At 43.2% G+C, this 22,290-nt stretch overlaps 1 protein-coding gene across 5 annotated transcripts in view; it reads left to right on the top strand.

The window, feature by feature from the left end:
* The window catches only part of Hecw2 (HECT, C2 and WW domain containing E3 ubiquitin protein ligase 2), a 398,421-nt gene that overhangs the window by 219,458 nt on the left and 156,673 nt on the right, over positions 1–22,290 (top strand). Inside the window, exon 1 of one of the 5 annotated variants that reach the window (XM_087566113.1) lies at positions 3,709–4,085. The gene's annotated coding sequence lies outside the window, so the exon portion shown is untranslated. 5 annotated transcript variants of the gene reach the window in all.

The raw sequence follows: 22,290 nt of genomic DNA, 5'->3' as shown, positions 1-22,290 counted from the left end.
GTGATTTTAAGATTGTGTCTTTGCACTCCCTGCTTCATGGCCAATAAGGATTCTTCCAGCTACTTTAGTTAAATGGTATCTTTAATTTTCTAAGATTAATCTATTCAATGGCCACAAACCATAGTGCTTCCCTCAGGCATCCCCTGGAATCAATAGATTTGAATGCCAGGGACTCTAAAAACAATCAATTGAGGTTTCAGGAAGTGATCTGATGGAGCCGGGGCAAAGGACCAGTTTCCATTCTTTAGTCCTTAGCCTTCGACTTCTCTCCCTGTGCACTGGTACAAATTCCTAGAGCCTCCCCTTAGTCCCCCACTCCCATACCTCAAACCCTACCCCCCTCACCCTCTATCCTGCCTCCACCCACCCCCACCCCTGTGCTCTGGATCCTCTGATCCTCTGCAGTCCTGAAAAGCATAGCACCGCTTTTTGTCACTGGGCCTCTGCCCTGCCCTTCCACAGAGGACTCACCTCCCTTTCCTCTCCTCCAAACCATCATTCAGGACTCAGCTGAGTGAGCTTCCTGTTAGTCCATGGCTCGGGTCTTTCGTGCAGCAGCTCACTCTTCAGGCCTTCTCTTTCCCCTTATAGAATATACCATCATTATGTAATATATAACTGTATTATATATAATTGCATATTTAACACCCCTTCTCAACAAAAGGAGGAACTCTGTTTGGACCACATGCCTACTACCACATAGTCATTTTATCATAGTAACAAAGACACAGTGGTGATATATGAATGTGCCTCCCCCATTTTAATGCTGTTATTGATTTCACTGACTTTTCTCATAAATAGCTATAGGCTGGAGAAAGAAATAGCATAGGAAGGTGCTGGGGTCTGATACTGGCTGTACCTTCTCAGTACATCTGTTTACTGTGATGGAGGGGGTGTCGTGTCTAAATTACCTGTGTTTTAAAAGTTCCCTCTTTGTGAAACAAATGTGTGCCTGTATTGGTATGATTCCTAAGCTCCAGTGCTTACTGTCTTCCCATATCCCATACTGTTGTATGAAATGATAATAATAAAAAAAAATGCACCATCCCACACAAAGTCCAGCTACTCTCTGGCCCTGGTGGTCACCTCCTCCATGACCTCAAGCACCCATTCTCAGGGCACGGGTGATCCTGTTCTCATTTCAACAGAATCTCTGACCCAGAGCTCTGAAATCTCTCCACCCAACTCCCTAAGTTCCCGTGGCTAGTCGCTGCCAAGCTAGCCACACGCATCCAAATTCTGTGGCTGGCTGGGATGCTCTGACCCTGTACCTTTCTGTGGAACTCAGTTGAGTTGTCGCATGAAGGAAAACACCACACAGTTGTAGTTTAGAATGAACAGGTAACACAATCTGATACCCTCTTCTTGTATATCTGAAGACAGTGGCAGTGTACTCACATGCGTAAAACAAATACATAAACCTTGAGAGAGAGAGAGAGAGAGAGAGAGAGGAAAGTACAAGCTGTATGTTTATTTTTGAAGGTTCCCCCTTTCCTCCACCCAGCCTTTCCCATGTTTTCTCTCAAATTCACGCTCTCCACTTCTTTAATTGTTGTCACACATATATGTGTATGTAAATACAAAACCACAGTCTGCTCAGTCTGTATATGTTGTATTTTTTTTTTGTTGTTGTTGTTCAATATTAAGATTCCATGAGCTTTACCCCACCTCGTTAGCATGTCCACTGGTGTCGTTGTCCTTCAGGTCTATGGAGGTAGCCATGTTGGTGAGACTTTGTATGCATAGCGTCTGATATTTCTAGGAGATAAGCTCTGACGGCAGACTTCCTGAACTTCTGGCTCATGCTGTCTGTCTGCCCCCTCTTCTGAAGCGATTCCCGAGGCTTAGGTGGGGGAGTTGGGTTGCGGATCAGTCGGGGCTGGACAACATGGTCACTTTCTCTCTGCATTTAAATCAGCCGTGGTTTTCTGTGGTATCGATCTGCTACAAGGAAATGTTTCTTTGATGAAGGGTAAGATCTATACTTATCTGTGGGTATACGGATATTTAAAGTTAAGAACTATTTTGGTTAATAAAGGGGGTTATCCATCTTTATCCAAGGCTAGCTTTGGGTAGTTCGCTAAGTTTCCAGGACTAGACATGATTTTCTTCTTGTTGAGTGGCCCTTACTTCCAATTAGAAAGCTACTGGTTACTGCACCAGAAGGTGTGTTCACCATTATGACAGCCTTTGGGCTCTTGTGCTGTGCTAACCATTGCTTTATTTCATAGGCGTCATAGCTAGGTAGGACGCTTGGTTGCTTCCCTTTCTTGGATGCTTTCATGGTGGCTTGTGGTATCACCAAAGCTAGTCCTCAGGTGGGAGGCTTTCAGGTCAGATCCATCTAGGCTCTCTAGGTTTTGTGTCAGAAAGTTCATGGTGTTTTCAGCAACAGGGACTTACCTTCCTCTGAGAGGCAACTGAGTATAACAGCAATGGCCTGTACTGTTTTGGCAGTCTTTTGGGCAATCCTGACCAACTCAAAATGGGGTTTCTGGGTTTGTTTGTTTATTGTTAAATAGCCTACGGCTCTTGAGTTAGAGCGTCATTAGCTGCAACAGAGACACACACGAACACACGAGGAGTGGGGAGACAGAGACAACTCGATAGACACAGAGGTGGGAGAAAGAGAGTAGACAGATAGAGACACAGAGGGGGGGAAGAGACAGAGACAGAGACAGGGAGATAGAGACAAAGGCAGATAGACAGACAGACAGACAGAAACTGGACATCCTACTCCACTGACACTTGCTCAGGCATGTTCATCTGTTCACCAACACCAGTAAATGGAAACGAACTGAAGGTCCTTTCAACTGGTGAACAGTTAGTAAGAATGTGGAACCCATACATTTTGGGATAATAGTCAGCTGTAAAGAAAAATGAAATAATGAACTTTTCAGGAAATGGATGGAACTAGAGGAGAGATAGCCCTGCCCCACAGAGCTCCAAATCTTCAGATGTGAGTACATAACCTGGAGTAACTACAGGAACCACGAAAGAAGAATGAGACCATGGGAGGGGGAGTGATTGAGACAATAGCGGGGTTGAAGTGATTCAATGGGGAAATGGGGGGCATGGGGCCTTTAGCTAGGGAGGGGAGAAGGAGATTAATACAGAAGAAAGGAGAGGGTATAATAACAGGAAGAATGTCTAGAGAGTTATAAGGAATCATTTTATTATCTATCTACTTAAATTGCATATAATGCATACAAGTCTGGGTACTAGCTACCTTGATTATTGTAGCCATTTATGCATTAAAAGTAAGGTCTGAATTGATGCCTTTGGAGATTTTCATTAAAGCCATATATTGTTTGCAAAGACCTTAGTCCTTTTTAATAATTTGAGGTGAGAAGTCTACAGATTCCATACTGGATTGATCTGGCTGCCCCCAGTTCATTCACCAGCCTCGGGGAAGGTCATAGCCGATCAGCATACTAGAGATTCCAGACAGCAGCTTCTCTGTTCTGAGTATCAGACTGCAGGCTCTCCTGTGTGATAGCAGGCTGTCTGACCACAGCCTCCTCTGTGTGTGTGTGTGTGTGTGTGTGTGTGTGTGTGTGTGTGTGTGTGTGTGTGTAACTCAGTCCTTGGAATTCTCCCATGGAAAAGCAAAGGAAGGAAGCTGAGGGGAGGATGGGGCGATGACATCCTGTACCCTTTCCAGGGAGTGGTCACATCTGCCTCGGCAGAAGGGACATAATGTGATGTGTTATTTTACTTAGGATGCCTGGGCAGTAACAAGACTTGATGTGAGGCCAGGGCGGCTCAGTGCTGTTCTCAGCTGGACAGGACTGGTCTGTACAGGTCACCTTTAGTTCTACCTAGTATTTCATTTCTAGAACATTCGAGGAAGCGGGGAGAGGCAGGGCATCAGTGAAGTGGACCTGGCAGGCTCCCAGAAGCACCTGAGGACTCCAGGCCTGCGGTGGCCTCCGTTCTGGCTGCTGCTGTGATGAAGCTGCTAGGCCAGGTGCATGCTTTTAAGCAGAATGTGACATATCCCTTCTTGCTGCTTCCTGTGCCGGGATCGAGCTGATGGATTCTTCCCAGCAACGACGTAAAGGAACTCTTGGGGATTGTTAAAGGTAAGGTACAGGAAAAATCTGTACTCCTACCTGATTTCCTAGTCCAAGTGTTGGTTTGTGCTCTCTCTGCCTCTTTCTGAGAAGTTCTTCAGTGTAGTTACCGGTGGTGACTAGTGCGCTGTGTGCTGTGTTTGTTAGGTTTAGTACTTGACAGCGTGATGCAGGAGACCAGTGTGGGGATTAAGACCGGAAACTTCTGTAGGAAACAGGAAGTCCCCCTGTTGAATTTCTGGATCCCCCTGGTTTGAGTGGATTGCTTCACTTGTGTGGTTAAGTACAGCTTCTTTCTCATGAATGCTTTTGAAAACGCTGAGACTCCAGTCTAAAACAGGTTAGATTAGCTGCCCCCAGAGAAAGTTATTTATTTATTTTTAATGAAATCTTAAGCTCTTCTTTCAGGGAATGGGGAGCAGAAGCACATTCCTCTTCAAGGAAACAGTCTGTGGATGAGCTTTTAGAGACGTGTCCCAGAGACCACGGATGTAGCGATAGTATCAAAGACAATAGAGGATTATCTGTGGGCGACACAAAGAGATAAGGACAGAGAGACACAGAGACACAGAGACTAGAGAGATAGACAGGATCTTATGTATTCCAGTTAGCCTTGAAGTTCCTATACCAAGGATGACTTCAAACTTATTATCCTCCTGCCTCTACCTTCTGAGTGCTGGGCTTACAGATGTGTGATGCTGTCCCTAATTTATGGGGTTCTGGGGATCAATCTTCAGGCTTATGTGTCAGGCAAGCACTCTTTTTTTTTTTTTATTAACTTGAGTATTTCTTATATACATTTCGAGTGTTATTCCCTTTCCCAGTTTCTGGGCAAACATCCCCCTAATCCCTCCCCCTCCCTTTCTTTATGGGTGTTCCCCTCCCCATCCTCCCCCCATTGCCGCCCTCCCCCCAACAATCTAGTTCACTGGGGGTTCAGTCTTAGCAGGACCCAGGGCTTCCCCTTCCACTGGTGCTCTTACTAGGATATTCATTGCTACCTATGAGGTCAGAGTCCAGGGTCAGTCTATGTATAGTCTTTAGGTAGTGGCTTAGTCCCTGGAAGCTCTGGTTGCTTGGCATTGTTGTACATATGGGGTCTCGAGCCCCTTCAAGCTCTTCCAGTTCTTTCTCTGATTCCTTCAACGGGGGTCCTATTCTCAGTTCAGTGGTTTGCTGCTGGCATTCGCCTCTGTATTTGCTGTATTCTGGCTGTGTCTCTCAGGAGCGATCTACATCCGGCTCCTGTCTGCCTACACTTCTTTGCTTCATCCATCTTGTCTAATTGGGTGGCTGTATATGTATGGGCCACATGTGGGGCAGGCTCTGAATGGGTGTTCCTTCTGTGTCTGTTTTAATCTTTGCCTCTCTATTCCCTGCCAAGGGTATTCTTGTTCCCCTTTTAAAGAAGGAGTGAAGCATTCGCATTTTGATCATCCGTCTTGAGTTTCATTTGTTCTAGGCATCTAGGGTAATTCAAGCATTTGGGCTAATAGCCACTTATCAATGAGTGCATACCATGTGTGTTTCTCTGTGATTGGGTTACCTCACTCAGGATGATATTTTCCAGTTCCAACCATTTGCGTACGAATTTCATAAAGTCATTGTTTTTGATAGCTGAGTAATATTCCATTGTGTAGATGTACCACATTTTCTGTATCCATTCCTCTGTTGAAGGGCATCTGGGTTCTTTCCAGCTTCTGGCTATTATAAATAAGGCTGCGATCAACATAGTGGAGCATGTGTCTTTTTTATATGTTGGGGCATCTTTTGGGTATATGCCCATGAGAGGTATAACTGGATCCTCAGGCAGTTCAATGTCCAATTTTCTGAGGAACCTCCAGACTGATTTCCAGAATGGTTGTACCAGTCTGCAATCCCACCAACAATGGAGGAGTGTTCCTCTTTCTCCACATCCTCGCCAGCATCTGCTGTCCCCTGAGTTTTTGATCTTAGCCATTCTCACTGGTGTGAGGTGGAATCTCAGGGTTGTTTTGATTTGCATTTCCCTTATGACTAAAGATGTTGAACATTTCTTTAGGTGTTTCTCAGTCATTCGGCATTCCTCAGCTGTGAATTCTTTGTTTAGCTCTGAACCCCATTTTTAATAGGGTTATTTGTCTCCCTGCGGTCTAACTTCTTGAGTTCTTTGTATATTTTGGATATAAGGCCTCTATCTGTTGTATGATTGGTAAAGATCTTTTCCCAATCTGTTGGTTGCCGTTTTGTCCTAACCACAGTGTCCTTTGCCTTACAGAAGCTTTGCAGTTTTATGAGATCCCATTTGTCGATTCTTGATCTTAGAGCATGAGCCATTGGTGTTTTGTTCAGGAAATTTTTTTCCAGTGCCTATGTGTTCCAGATGCTTCCCTAGTTTTTCTTCTACTAGTTTGAGTGTATCTGGTTTGATGTGGAGGTCCTTGATCCACTTGGACTTAAGCTTTGTACAGGGTGATAAGCATGGATCAATCTGCATTCTTCTACATGTTGACCTCAGGCAAGCACTCTTAAACTGACCTATGCACCCAGCTCTGGAATTTTTTTTAAATAGTTAAGGTAAAGAAAGGATATGTAATCAATACTCATTATTGTCATTCCTGGTGGCTTTTTATACACATGCTGCTGAAAATTTGATCTGGGTTCCTTGTGTAGAGAGAAGCCCAGTGGTTCTAATAGAACTAGACTAAAGCACTGAGTGACTTCCATTCCAGAACCAGACAGGTCTACTGAGCTGTGTGCTCTGTGGCAGTCTCTACTTACTGTACAGTATTCTTACATGCAAGCACATGTGTTGGATGTGCAGCCTTGTGGCAAGTGTTGGTTAAGAAAGTTGAGTTTGGGACTGGGGAGAAGCTCAGTCAGTAAAGTGCTTGGCATGCAAGCATGAGGACCCAAGTCCGGATCTCCAGGACCTGTGTAACATGTTGTGGGCAGCAGCACATGCCTGTAACTGCAGTGCTGGGCAGGCAGAGACAAGAGGATTCCTGGCCCACAGCTCAGCCATTCTAACCAGTTGGTGAGTGTGGCAGGGTGTGCTTGGACAATCCCTAGCCTGAATGGTGAGCTCCAGGCTGATGAGAGACCTTGTCTCAGTGTTCTGAGGACGACACCTGACATTGTCCTCTGGCTTCCAAATGCATATATCCAAACATATGAGAACACACACACACACACATACACACACACATACAAACACACACACCCCACAAATCAAAATAAAAGACTAAAATATGAAAACATGGGGAAAGAGGTTGAAGAAATGTGCATTTGCATATGAACATCAGCTCCCTTTGAAAGAAGGTTGATGTAGATGAAAAGTTCTACAAATGTCTGTGTTTCACTCCTGGGGTTTCCAGGCTTGCGTTGTCTACTCATAGTCTCACTGCAGCCCTTCTAAGCCAGGTTCCATTAGTATTTTGTACACTAAGGAAACAGCTTGTGCCAGAGAAAGAAGTGAAGCTGAAACTCCTAGCTCCCGTAGTCAAACTGCTACCTGGACAGTCAGCATCCAGAGGTCCAGTACCCATTGGATCTGTGGCATAAGCGCTACACCTGAAGACAAGCACACTTCTCTTGGCACATAGAAGGTCCCTGTGGACTCAGTGCTGGTGATGTAAATGTGTTGCATTGAGGTTTCTGCTAAGTGACAGAGAATGGGAGCCTTCTTTTCTGACTGAGGTTGACCAGGTGGAAGGCTGGACTTTGAGGAATTGTTTGGATAAAGAGACAGGCATAGGGTAGACATAAAGAAAGAAATTGATGCAGGGAGGTGAGAGGTGGGCTAGCTACCTTCCAGGGTTGCAGAACTCAAGTCAGAGCTTGGTCCGTGGCCTTTGCTCTAAAGGTGGATATTTACATGTGCCACAGCTCTGCCTGCACAGGAGGGGTGGTAACAGGAGGAACACCATATTCAGGTTTTGGCTGTGGGGCTAGTGTTTGCCTGCTCATAAGCACCAGGGACCGATGTCGTTCCTTCCACAGGCTGCTCTGCACACAGCAGACAGGTTTATATTTTTAATACACATCACTTTACTTCCCTGCTTAAACTTCCAGTGAGTGACTGTCCAGCGTGCTCAGTTTGGATGCTTGCTGTGGAGTGGGTAGACAGTGGCATGTAGTATATAGGTACGTGGTCTTGGAGCAAGGTTCTAGGGCTACTCTGCGGGTACCAGAGTCATCGCCTTGAACCTATTTCTTAACCTCTGATATCATTTCAGAGAGCTGTTGGGGGTTTTAATGAACTGACCGAGTTTAAAATGCTAGGGCAGGACTTGGTGCCCGACCTTATGTAGCTGCGTATCTGACTGTGGACACTCACCTCATCAGAACGAAATCTCCACTCTTTTTCATCCCATCTGAGTCTTTACCACATGAAACACTGCCCAGCCCATGGTGGATACTCAGAGAAATTATTTTCTCTATCCTGCCTATAATTGTTATTTTCTTTTGGTCATTGGAAGCTTAAACTGTTTAACTATCTTTGACCTATTAATGTTTCCCCAAATGAAAGCCTGTGGTAGAAGATATTTTTTTTCTGTGTTTTAAGTGGTTTTCCTTAGTTTACAAAATAATGGATTCTGAGTTGTGCCCAGCCATGTGTCATTTCTCTGTCCATATTCATTGTCTGAATTTTCTACCCTTGACCTTTCCACCTCCTGCTCCTCTGCTTCCTCCTTTTAAATAGTCTTCTTCCTTCTGCTTTTATGTTTCTCATGGTGTGTGTGTGTGTGTGTGTGTGTGTGTGTGTGTGTGTGTGTGTGTGTGTACACTAACGCAGTGTCAGCTATGTCTATATTTAACTGACCTATTGTGCCGGCTGGTTTTACGTCAGCCTGACACAAGCTAGAGTCATCAGAGAGGAAGGAACTCAATGAGAAAAGGCCTCTGTAAAATCCAGCTATAAGACATTTTCTTAGTGGTCAATGAAGGAGGGCCCAGCCCATGGTGTGGGTAGTGCATCCCTGGGCTGGTGGTACTGCGTTCTATAAGAAGTCAGGCTGAGCAAGCCATACAGAGCAAGTCAGTAAGCAGAACCCCTCCGGAACCTCCGCGTCAGCTTCAGCCTCCAGGATCCTGCCCTGTTTGAGTTCCTGTCCTGACTTCTTTCTGATGAGCAGCAATATCAAAGTGTAAGCTCGACAAACCCTTTTCTCCCCAACGTGTTGGTCATGGTGTTTTGACACGGCAATAGAAACCTTAACTAAAACATCCATAATATTTTAGTTAACCTTATTTATTATACATACTGATTAGGTCTAATGAGTGAGCACCTTTTTCCTCACTGTGGTATTTCATGGTATTCAGCCTATCACAGCAGGGAAGGAGTGGTGGTGGGAAGCCTCATGTCTGTAGCAGTGGTGTGTGTGTGTGTGTGTTGCTTGTTACATGATACTGACCAGGAAGTGAGGAGAGATTAACTGGAAATGGCTTGTGCTATAACTCTCAGGCCCTGGCTCCAGTGACCAACTTTCCAGCTCTGCTTCCTGAAGGTTCCACAAACTCCCCAAACACCTACGGGGGTCAGCCATTCAGATACAGGGGCCTCTCCAGGGCATTGCGCATCCACACCCAAACACTGCATTCCGCACAGAAGAGGGAATGTACATTTGCCTTTTGTTTTCACTCGTATACCCTCCATCTGCCTACCTGCCTCTTCCTGTGGGCGCGCTCCTCCCCTTTGTCCCTCGTCTACTTTCATCACACACACACGTGCGTGCACACAGGCACATGTGCGCATTCGTGCACACACAAAGATACTCCACCATGAGAAAAATATCGTATTTGTCCTGTTGAGTCTGAATTTGCTTTTCCAGTTCTATTTCCCTGAAATTGCACCAACCCATTTTTCTTCAGAGCTGAATAAGACTTTATGAGGTACATGCTACACGTTCAGCCCGTTCATTCAGTGACGGGCGTCTCAGCCAATCCCATGTGCTGTTAGTAGTACAGTACTAAGAACGGAAGCACGGCCATCTGATGGTGCACTTAGACGTCTTACACAGTCAGGAGCGGTAGGGCTGGATCAGATGGTGGTTCACTTAGTTGTTTGAGAAAATGTTATACCGATCATCGTAGGTGGACAAATTCCCACGGCTCCTGCTGTGGGTAAGGATTGCTTCTCCCTCCTCATCACATCCTTACCAGCCTTTGTTGTATTTAGTTTTTGTGGTGATAGCCATTGTGAATGGGGTAAAATAGAATTCAGCCTAGTTTGGATTTACATTTCCCCGAAGCTAAGGACATTTGACTTTTGGGGGTTTTGCCCACCAAAAATGTACTGGCTACTTGTAATTTTTCTTACTTTTTAGTTCAATAAAATTTTTATATTTAACTTTTGAGACTTTTATATATTCTGGACACTAATTCTGTCTAAATCACCCATTCTATAGTACTTCTCATCATTCTGTTGATTGTCTCCTTGTCTGTACAGAAGCTCTTTAATTTAGTGTGATCCCATTTGTCAATTCTTATTATTATTTCCTGACCTGTTGGAGGCCTTTCCTGGCAGTCTTGGCCTGGAATTATGTCTTAAAGCATTTCTTTGTGGTTTTCTCTAGGAGTTTCAGAGCTCCTGGCCTTCTATTAAGGGTTTTGACCATTTTGAATTGACCATTTTTTCATAGAGATGTAGTTCTGCTTACACTGTTTTAGATGTAGACATCCAGTTTCTGCAGCTCTGTTTTTTGAGGAGGCTCTTTTTACCATATATGTTTTGGATATTTTCCTCAGAAACAAAGTAGCTGTAGCCATTGCTGCATTGCTTCATCTCTGGGCCATCGACTCCTTGGTTTGCTTGTCTGTTTTTGTGCCAGTAACGTGCTATAATTCTATCATATAATTTGAAGTCAAATATTATAATATTTCTAGCACTGCTGTTTCTTCTTAGCATTGCCTCAGCTGCTTGTGGTCTTTTTTGCTTCGCTATGTTAATATCTGGATTGATTTTTCTAGTTCTAGTAAATATGCTATCGGAATTTTTATGGAGAGTCCACTGAATCTGTAGGTTGCTAGGAAAAGATCGTTTATTCCTCTCTTTATGGTAGAAATTCTACAGCAGCAGGAAGTCTTGCTCCTGCCTCTCAGTCTTGGCTCATAGATTAGGATTGAGGTTTTCATTACATCATAGAATGCTCTGTAAGGGTCCAATGTTAGCTCTTGTTCCAAAACGTCTACCAAACCACTAAGTGCTGGCCACTTTTTTTCCCCAGAAAAGCCTGAGTTTGCATTTCTTTTTTTTTTTTTTTTTTTTTTTCGGAGCTGGGGACCGAACCCAGGGCCTTGCGCTTGCTAGGCAAACGCTCTACCACTGAGCTAAATCCCCAACCTGAGTTTGCATTTCTTATACAAAGAAAAATAATAATAATTTCTGGAATTAGTCTTGCACAGTATGATAGGGGAAATGGTATCTTGAGGGTGGCAAGAAGTTTTAACCTTCAGATTTTACAAAGAACAGCTGGTTATTTTATTCTTGTTTCATATTTTCCCCGTGAAATTAGAAATAACCTATCACAAATTACTTACTATACTTTCATACTTACTATCCTTATACATTTTTACAATAATCAAATCACATACAGGGTTCCTGATTGGCATACATAGACCATCAGTCCCCGTTTTCACTTGAAAAATTATCAGAGTTTGAGTTTTGCTAGGCCCTGTGCCACAAACCTATAATCTCAGCTTTGGGGCTGAAGGAAAATGGTCACAAGTTCAAGGTGGTCTGGGCTGTAGTGTGAATTTATGCTCACCCTGGGCAACCTAGTGAGACCTTCTTACGTCACAAATAAAAAGCAAAGAGAGAGGTGAAGAGCTAGAGCTCAGGGACAGCCTAGCCTGTGCGAGGCCTCTATCCCACCACTGAAAATAGTATTAAAATCTCCACTCTTATAAATCCTGCACAAGAAATGATTCAGTTGGAAAACTTGTAAATCTTCTGTTAGAAATATTATGAAAGTCTTCACCTGGAAGGGACTCATTGGGACTCATTGGGACTTATTGGGACTCATTGGGACTTATTGGGACTCATTGGGACTTATTGGCTGTTGTTCCATGACAGAGTCCTTGGCTAGTGTGTCAAAGCCTTGGCTAGATCTCCAGAGCTTCAGAAATATAAAGTAAAATAAATAATGACAATGACAATGACAGCAACAGAACCATGTTGAAGATGTTTCAATGGCCTTTGCTCAAAGCTTCCCGTGTGGTCTCCCTGTCTATTTATGTGCTAGCCGTGAAGCTGAGTATCAGCTCAACGACGTGCTTGAGTTGAGATTGCTAACTGGAAGTCATTGCTGTAAAGACTGAGAGTTTAGAATGGTCTCATCTAATTGTCTAGTAAAGCTTACCATAAGATTTGCAGTATTGTTCCCGCTTGTCTCTGCCCTGCACAAGGTGGGTAGCTCATAGCCACTGTTAGCTGCTGTTCTCCTATAAATAACACCTCAGCTATAAGCAACCCTAAAACCCACTGGCTCACACACAGAGAAAAGGCACCTTGTGGATCCTCAGTGAGAATGATGTTTTTGTCTTCTGTATACTTTAAACAGTGTAATCCTAACGCTTTGTTACTATCATATAATAATTTAAAGAGGATACTAAGATATTCAGTCAAAACAGAGTAATGTGAGCAGGCACTATTTGAAGCATTTGGGATTCTTCAGTGAACAGGACAGAGAGGAGTCTTTGAACTCTTGGAGTACATTCTATAGAAAAGATAGATGATACACTGCATGTTTAGCTAGGCTAGGTAGCATATTAGAAGGCGACAGAATTATGGGAACCAGATTGAGCATGGCAAGATAATCCAGGAATGCTGGAGGAGCAGCAGCCATTTGAATAAGGTAATCAGTGTGCCTCACTGAGGGAGTAGTGAGTGCATAAGCAGAGACTCTGAAGGGATCAGAAGTATATGGGGTCAAGGGCTTCTACACATACGAAACCACCAAAGCAGACATCCCAAGGCAGTGTCATGACCAGTCCTTAAAGGACATCAGGAGACCAGAGCCACAACTGGAGAAGAGTGTGTGGCCATGTCTTGCAGGCATTTCAAGTCTTCCTTTGAACGTGGTATCTTGAGAAGTTGAGCTGAACAGGACAGAAACTGCTTGTTTTAGTTAGGGTTTTACTGCTGTGAAGACCCCATGACCAAGGCAACTCTTATAAGGACAACATTTAATTGGGACTGGCTTACAGGTTCAGAGGTTCAGTCCAGTATCATCCAGTCAGGAGCATGGCAGTGTCCAGGCAGGCATGGTGAAGCAGGAGCTGAGAGTTCTGCATCTTCATCGGAAGGCTGCTAGGAGAAGACTAGCTTCTAGGCAGTCTAAGAGTCTTAAAGCCCATACCTATAATGACACACCTACTCCAACAAGGCCACACCCACTCCAACAAGGCCACACCTACTCCAACAAGGCCACACCTACTCCAACAGGGCCACACCTCTAAATAGAGCCTCTTCCTACCACGACACTGCTGAACACATTCATGTTGCGTCTGTGCTTGAAACTGATGCTTATGTGAGCCATGCTCACCTGCTTCCCATTAGCTTTCATTCTCAGCTCCGACTGACGTTCCTGGTATGTGTTTGCTAAAGAGTCCAGATGTATCTTCACGCTGATCTGTCAGTGATATCCTCCCTTGTCAAAGCGAACATTTGATGGACTAGTTGAAGATGCATATTTTTTTTGGTTCTTTTTTTTTTTTTTTTTCGGAGCTGGGAACCGAACCCAGGGCCTTGCGCTTCCTAGGCAAGCGCTCTACCACTGAGCTAAATCCCTAACCCCTGAAGATGCATATTTTATATAGGAAGTTGCTTGGCAGTTCTTGCCTCTGCCCCGAATGTCTGGAATTGTGTAGGTTCTGGATGGCAGTGGTTAGGGCTTAGCTCTGTTCCCCAGCATGGATCTACTGAAGTGCTACGTTTTCTTCATGTGCTTCCTTCAATTATGTATGATGTTCTGTACAGGAAATAGCAATGAACTATCACCTCCAGACCAGGTGGCACCAGAAGTGAAGGGGGAGGGGCACGCATTCTGTTCTGTCCTTCCAGAAAGCCCATCCTGAACAATAAGAAGTGCTCTCCATCAGTCAGCCTTGATGGTGGTGGTGGTGGTGGTGGTGGTGGTGGTGGTGGTGGTGGTGGTGGTGATGATGATGACTGAATTAATTTATTTTTATTTTATCTATATGGATATGTACATGTGCGTATGCGCCAAGTGTACATGCCTGGTCCCTGAGAACACCAGAACAGTTAGACCAGCTGGTACTGGAGTTAGGCAGTTATGAGTTGTCATGTTGGTGCTGGGAATCAAACCCAGGTCCTTTAGAAGTGCTCTCAATCACTGAACTGCCCCTCTAGCCCCTCCACAGTCCTTTTTAGTGCACAGATGTCTCCAAGCCCATAACTTGAAGTCTCCTCATGAGCTCTTCTTTTTTGATTTTCTCATAATTTATGTTTTTATTCACATTACATCCCAATTGCAGCCCACCTTCCTCTCCTCCCAGTCCCACCCTTGCAAACTCCTCCCCTGACTATGCCCTCTCTCCCTGTATCACCCCACCCTGGGACATTAGTCCTAGAGCAGGACTAAGCAATTCCTCTCCCATGGAGGCTCAACCAGGCAGTTCAGGTAGGGGAAGATGATCTGAAAGCAGGCAACAGAGTCAGAGACAGCTCCTGCTCCAATTGTTAGGGGACCCACATAGAAACCAAGCTGCACTTCTGCTACAAACGTGGGATGGGGTCTAGGTCCTGCCCTTGTTTTCATCTTTGGTTGGTGGTTCAATCTCTGTGAAACTCCAGGGGCATAGGTTAGTTCACTGCGTGTGTCTCCTTGTGGTGTTCTCGACCCTTCTGGCTCTCTCAATCCTACCCCCTGCAATTCCACAAGACTCCCTGAGCGCTGCCTGATGTTTGGCTGTGGATCTCTGCATCTGTTTCCATCCACTGCTGGATGAAGTTTCCACGCTAGGTTCCTGTCTGCAAACGTAGCAGAGTATCATTAATAGTGTCAGAGGTTTTCTCTCTCCCATGGATAGATCTCAGGTCGAGTCAGTCATTGGTTGACTGATACCTCAGGCTCTGCCCCATCTTTATCCCTGCACATCTTGTAAGCAGGACAAATTTTGGATTGAATGTTTTGTGGGTGCGTTAATACCCAACTCCTTCCACTGGAAGTCCTGCCTGGCAACAGGAGGTAGCCACTTCAGTCTTTATTCCACCTACTGATAGAAATCTCAGGTGGGGTCACCCCCATAGACTTCCTGTAGCCTCCCCCATCCTGGCTCTCCAGCTGGCCCCAGACATGCCCTCCAACCAGTTTCCCAGCCCTCTCCCACCCTGCCCTCACTCTCTACACCTGATCAACGTCTCCATACCCCTTGTCACCCCCTCTCCCATCCAGTGTCCTCTCTCCATCCACCTCTGATGACCGTTTTGTTTGCCCTTCGGAGTGAGATTCACACACCCTGCCCTGGGCCCTCCTTATTACCAGGTTCTTTGGGTCTGTGGATTGTAGCCTGGTTACCGTGCACTTCATGGCTAGTGTCTACTTATAAGTGAGTATGTACCATATGTGTCTTTCTGGGTCTGCATTACCTCACTTAGGATGATATTCTCAAGTTCCATCCTGTAAATTTCGTGTCTTTTTTAGTTTTGTTTTATTTTTTCTTTTATTGAATTTTTAAAATTTACATTTCAGACGTTATCCCCTTTCCCGGTTTCTCCTCCACAAACCCGCTATCTCCTCCTGCTTCTATGAGGGTGCTCCCCGACCCATCCACCTACTCCTTCCCACTTCCCTGCCCTGACATTCCCCTATACTGGGGCATCGAGCCTTGAGAGGACCAAGGGCCTCTCCTCCCATTGATGCCCTAGAAGGCCATTGTCTGCTACATATGCAGCTGGAGTCATAGGTCCGTCCATGAACTCTTGGGATAGTGGTTTAATCCCTGGGAGCTCTTGGGGGTCTTGGGAGAGATATTCATGTAGATGTAGAAACATTGGTTGATATTGTTCTTCTTGGTGTCTTTGTTTTTAATAACTGAATAGCATTCATTGTGTAAATGAACCACATTTTCTTTATCTATTCTTCAGCTAAGGGACATCTAGGTTATTTCTAGTTTCTGGCTATTAAGAATAAAGCTGCTATGAACATAGTTGAACAAGTGTCCCTGTGATATAATGGGGTGTCTTTTGGTTATATGCCCAGGAGTGGTATAGCTGGATCTTGAGGTAGAACTATTCCCCATTTTCCGAGAAACCATCAAATTGATTTCCAAAGTGGTTGAACAAGTTTGCAATGCCATCAGCAGGAGAGGTGTGTTTCCCTTGCTCCACGTCCTCATCAGCATGTGTTGTCCTTTGAGTTTTTGATCTTAGCCATTCTGACTGGTGTAAGGTAGAATCTCAGAATTGTTTTGATTTGCATTTCCCTGATGACTAAGGATATTGAACATTTCTTTAAGTGTTTCTCTGCCATTTAAGATTCCTCTGTTAAGAATTCTCTGTTTAGCTCTGTATCCCACTTATAAATTGGTTTATTTGGTTTGTTGATGTCTTTCTTGAGTTCTTTATATATTTTGGATATTAGACCTCTGTCAAATGTAGAGTTGATGAAAATCTTTTCCCATCTTATAGATTGTCATGCTGTCCTATCGGCAGTGTCCTTAGCCTTGCAAAAGCTTTTCAGTTTCATGAAGTTCCATTTATCAAGTGTTGGTCTTAGAGCCATTAGTATGCTGTTCAGGAAGTTGTCCCCTGTGCCAATGAGTTCAAGGCTATTCCCCACTTTCTCTCCTATTAGATTTAGTGTATCTGGTTTTATGTTGATGTCTTTGATCCATGTGGACTTGAGTTGTGTGCAGGGAAATAAATATGGACCTAATTGCATTCTCATTCTTCTACATGCAGGCATCCAGTTAGCCCTGCATTATTTGTTGAAGATGCTTTCGTTTTTCCATTGTACAGTTTTGGCTTCTTTGTCAAATAGCAAGTGTCCACAGGTGTGGGGGTTTATTTCTGGGTCTTCGATTCTATTCCATTGATCAAACCTGTCTGTTTTTATGCCAACACCATGCATTTTTATTACTTCTGATGAGCTCTTACTAATTATCCTTCTCCCTCCCTCCACCCCCCCATTTCTGTTACTGTTTTGTTTTATGATATACCATTGTCCTTTCTTACCAGTTTATTTTTCTCAGAAGATTATTCTGGCATCCAAAGTGTCCATACAAGATACAAGGAGCTCTACGGCTATCCTTACTAGTACTAGTGTGTACAGTTTCAGTGGGACTACTGCTGTATCCAATCATGCCTGACACGTTCTTTTTTTTTCCATCTAGAGAGGGTTTTGATGTAACAAGGGCAACTGTGTTTTTAAAAATGCTAGTCTTCTAATTCATGAGGAAGTTTGATGGTGATTTTTCAAACGGCCTAATGAAGTTGATGATCTCTTTGGTAAATGTAGTGGTGAGGCCCTCCCCTCAGCCCTGCAGTATGCTTTAGAGCTGCATTTTAGTCAAAGTCTGGAGTGTGGGGTGAGACTCCAGTAACCCTCTACAATATGCTCTAAATCTCCTCTCCAGTCTCTGTTGGAAGTGTGCGCCTTGCCCAGAATTAGAACAACAATTTTCATTCAAATCTCAAATACCAGATTGACTGTCCAGTTCATGAATGCAGCCACAACTGAGGCTGGTCCTTATGATCCACCGTCCAGGGTGGAAGTGCAGTTGTTTTCAATTTGTGTTCAAGAGGAAATTGAAAATCATCATATGTTTATTTATATCTCTTTTTTTTTTCAAAAATACAGAGGAGGTAGAATTACTTTGAAGCAAAGGGAAAGTTGTAGGCATGGCTTTTGGCTGATGCAGATGGTTACTAGCATCTTTCTATATACATTTTTTTGTCTATTTTTAAAGACTGCCCTTGGTTGGTAGCATTTCACTGGGCTCTTTGAAGAGGTTTTGCCTGTTTGTTCTTACTTTATCTCTCGAATCTTGGGAGGGGGGAGAGATATTCATGTAGATATAGAAACATTTCAAAATCCAAAATATATTTTGATATGTTTAATATGCCTGGTAATATATCTCTCTTTGGTAAAAAGAGAATTTATTGTAGGTTTTTCTATAAATCCAAAGCTTATGTATAGAAGAAATTATTTTTTTCTCAATAATTTGTATGCCTATCACTCTCTTATTTTAGGTTTTCACCATATTTTGAGAATGAAAATGATTTGAAATCTTGTTCCTAAACTGGTCTTATTTTAGGGACTTTACAGTTGTGCTGCTCCCAAATAGCAGGGGATTTGTGTTTGTTAAGAATAACTGATTGGTCTGGGTATAGATTTCAGTGACAGAATATTTTCTTGGTATTCAGGAGGCTATGGATTTAAGAAGACCACCTTCACTGAAAAATGAAAGCTAAATAGATAAAAATAATAAAAAGAAATGGAGCCAGGCATGGTATCACATCTTTAATCCCAGCCGCTCACTCTTAAAGCTCCAGAACAGGAAGGCAGTGTGTGTGGGGTAGAAGGAAGCATTGTTTACGTCTGAAGTTGCAAGTTCAGACATAACATCTGTATTGACTATTAGTGACTGAGGCTCCTAGGGATGGCTTATTTAAGGTGTTCTAGAGAGAGGCAGGAAAAGGGGAAAGGACAGTCTCTTGTGCCTAAATAGTACAGTCCCAGCACTGGGGAGGCAGAGGCAGGCGATTCTCTGAGTTCAAGACCAGCTTAATCTACAAAGAGAGTTCCAGGATAGCCAAGGCTACATAGAGAAACCCTGTCTCAAAACCCAAAATGATGATGATGATGATAATGATAATAATAATAATAATAATAATAATAATAATAATAATAATAATGATATAGATAAAAGGAATAGGTTATGAGAAATGTAATTTTTAGGGAAAATGTCAGTCTATAATAACCACAGTATTAACAGTACGAGTATCTCCTACTTACAAAACTATGGTGAGGGATAACCCCAAGAAATAGCCTCTCACTGTCAACCTTCTGCTCTCTACCTCATCCTATATGGGATGTCTGTATTCTTTTGAGCCTGAATACTCATGTATGCTGTTAGGCATTGGGATTTAAGGGGTCAACCTTTCCTCCACATCCCCAATAGTCTCCTTTGTTTCCTTGCTTCCTTCCCACCCATGTTCCATATATGAGAAAAAAACATGAGGCCATTCTTTGTAAGCCTGTCTTATTTTGCTTAGCAAGATGCTTCCCTGTAAACAACACAATTCCATTCTTCTCTGTGGCCAAATAAAACCCCATTGTGCATCTCTACCGAGTTGATTATTATTATTATTATTATTATTGTTGTTATTATTATTATTATATTATATTTATATCCATCCATTGCCCCATCCCATTACCCCCTTCTACAGATCTTCATTCCATTATTCCTCCCCTTGTCTCTGAGAGGGTACTCCCCCTAATCAACCCTTCCCCTTGAGGATTAGACATGTCTTCTCCCATTGAGGTCAAACCAAGCAGTTCTCTGATATGTATGTGTCAGGGGCCTAGGACAAGCTCATGTATGCTGCTTGTTTGATGTCCCAGTCTCTGGGAGCTCGCAGGGGTATGGGTTAGTCGAGACTGCTGGTCTTTGTATGTGGTCACCTTCCTCTTTAGCTTCATCTATCCTTCCCCTAATTCAACCATTGGGATCCCCAACTTCAGTTCAATGGTTCTATCTGCCTCTGTCTCAGTCAGCAGCTGGTTGGGCCTCTCAGAGGACAGCCATGCTAGGCTCCTGTCTGTAAGTACAGTAATAGTGACAGGCCATAGTGCAGCCATATGAGCTGGATCCCAAGTTGAGCTGATTACTAGACCATTTCCCTTAGTCTCTTCTCCATTTTTTGTCCCTATAGTTCTTTTAGACAGGAACAATTCTGGGTCAGAAATTTTTACTGTGGGTTGATGATCCCATCCCTTCACTTGAGGCCCTGTCTTTCTACTGGAGGTGGACTCTTCAAGTTCCCTCTCCCCACTGGTGGGCATTTCATCCAAGGTCACTCCCATTGAATCCTGAGAGTCTCTCAACTCCCAGGTCTCTGGTACTTCCTAGAGTGTCCCCCCACTTCCCCACCCCTGAGGCTGCTTATTTCCATTCATTCTGCTGGCCCTCTGGGCTTTTCTCCTGTCTCCCACCCAAACCTGATCCTGTCTCCCCTTTCCTCTCACCCTCCTCTCTCAACCCATGTCCCTCTCTCCCTCTGCCTCCTGTGATTATTTTCCTCACCCTTTGAAGTGAGAATTGAAGCATCCTCACTTGGGCCTTTCTGCTTGTTAACCTTCTTAACTTCAGTGGGTTGTATACTAGGTATTTTTTACTTCTTGGCTAATACCTGCTTATTAGTGAGTACATACCACTAATTCCTTTTGGGTCTGAGTTACATCATCAGGATAATATTTTCTAGTTCCATACATTTGCTTGCAAGACTCATAATGTCCTTGTTCTTAATAGTTGAATAGTATTCCATTGTGTAAGTGAACCAAATTTCTGTATCAATTCTTCCTGTGAGGGACAACTGGGTTGTTTCCAGCTCCTGGACATCACAAATAAGGCTGCTATGAACATAGTAGAGCACCTATCTCTGAGGTATAGTGGGGCATCTTTTGTGTACATGCCCAAGAGTGGTATAGCTGGGTCCATTTCCAGTTTTCTGAGGAACGGCCAGATTGATTTCCAGAGTGGTTGTACCACTTTAAGGAGTGTTGGTATTAGCTCTTATTTGAAGGTCTGATAGAATTCTGCACTAAAGTCATCTGGCCCTGGGCTTTTTTTTGGGGGGGGTGGGAGGTTTTTAATGACTTATCCTTAGGTAATATGGATCTGTTTAGATAGTTTACCTGCTCTTCATTTAATTTTGGTACATAGTATCTGTCTAGAAAATCATCCATTTTGTCTAGATTTTCCAGGTGCATTGAGCATATAGGCTTTTGTAGCAAGATCTGATGATTGTCGTTTCTGTTGTTATGTCTCCCTTTTCGTTTCTGATTTTGTTAATTTGGATACTGTCTCTGTTCCCTTTGGTTAGTTTGGCTAAGGGTTTATCTATGGCTTCAGGAACTTTTCTTTTACAAATGTGGGTGCCCTTGCACTTGAGGCATATATGTTCAGAATTGAGAGTTCATCTTGGTGGATTTTTCCTTTGATGGATGTGTAATGTTCTTCTCCATCTTTTTTGATAACTTTTGGTTGAAAGTCTATTTTATTGGGTATTAGAATGGCAACTACCATTTGTTCTTGGGACTGTTTAATTGGAAAATGTTTTCCAGCCTTTTACTTTGAGGTAATATCTGTCTTTGTCATTTAGGTGTGTTTCTTGTATGCAGCAAAATACTGCATTCTGGTTGTGTATCTCTTAGCTTATGTCTTTTTACCAGGGAATTGAGTCTTTTGATATTGAGAGATATTAAAGATAGGTAATTGTTAGTTCCTGTCATGTTTATCATTAGAGGTGGTATTATGTGTGTGTGAGTCTCTCCTTTTGGGTTTGTTATGAAATGATTACTTTCTTTTTTCTTTGTTGTAGACACCTTCCTTGTGTGGAGTTTTTCTTCTAGAATCCTCTGTAGAGCTGGATTAGTAGACATATATTGTTTAAATTTCGTTTTGTCGTGGAATATTTTGGTTTCTCCATCTATGATGATTGAATTTTATATGTCTGCCTTTATATGTTACTTGGTCTTTTCCCCTTACAGCTTTTAATATTCTTTTTTGATGTTCTTGTTCTAGGCATTTGGTGTTTTGATTAATATATGGCAGGAGGATTTTCTTTTCTCATTCAAATTATTTGATGTTCTATAGGCTTTTTGTAAATTTGTGGTCATCTCTGTCTTTAGGTTGGGGAAGTTTCCTCCTATGATTTTGTTGAAGATGTTTTCTGGTCCTTTGAGTTGGTAATCTTTTCTCTCTTCTGTTTCTATTATTCTTAGGTCTGGTCTTTTCATTGTGTCTTGATTTCCTGGATGTTTTGAGTTAGGAGCTTCTTATATTTTCTATTTTCCTTGACTGTTGTGTCAACCTTCTATGGTATTTTCTACACATGAGATTCTCTCTTCTGTCTCTTGTATTCTATTGGTGATGCTTGCATCTGAAAGATCTTGATCTCTTTCCTAAGTTTTCTCTTTCCAGGGTTACCTCCATTTGTGATTTCTTTATTGTTTCTACTTTCATTTTCAGGCCTTGAACTGCT

Source organism: Rattus norvegicus, chromosome 9, assembly GCF_021556685.1.
Source record: "Rattus norvegicus strain SHRSP/BbbUtx chromosome 9, alternate assembly SHRSP_T2T, whole genome shotgun sequence".
Classification (NCBI taxonomy): Eukaryota; Metazoa; Chordata; class Mammalia; order Rodentia; family Muridae; genus Rattus; species Rattus norvegicus.
Note: the sequence above shows the minus strand (reverse complement) of the source record. Positions and strands in the feature narration are given on the sequence as shown.